Source organism: Trachymyrmex cornetzi, unplaced genomic scaffold (genome assembly GCF_001594075.2).
Source record: "Trachymyrmex cornetzi isolate Tcor2-1 unplaced genomic scaffold, Tcor1.1 scaffold1803, whole genome shotgun sequence".
NCBI lineage: Eukaryota > Metazoa > Arthropoda > Insecta > Hymenoptera > Formicidae > Trachymyrmex > Trachymyrmex cornetzi.
This window is the reverse complement of record NW_017296423.1, coordinates 7,940-8,265: the sequence shown is the minus strand read 5'-3', so window position 1 is coordinate 8,265 and position 326 is coordinate 7,940.

The following is a 326-nucleotide window of genomic DNA, read 5'->3' as shown; positions in this document are numbered from 1 at the left end:
CTCAGCATACGCGCAGACAGCATCAGTCAATGCGTTCGATACTCTATTTTTAAGTATTTGTTGCCTGATACGTACACAATGAAACGCACATTGCAATGTTACATTAGCATAGCACGAAACACGATCGTCATTGCAAAGGCCGTATATTTTCCATGTAACTATACTTTCTCGTTCAGCACAACCGTAATTCTGTACATCATCAATGATATGAGGTATTGCCCATCGATAGTCGTAAATTTTCACAGCCTTTTTTTCGGACGAATTGATTTGTGGTAGCTGAGATTTGAACACAGATCTCAGTCGATTATATTCTGCAATGGCTCCCC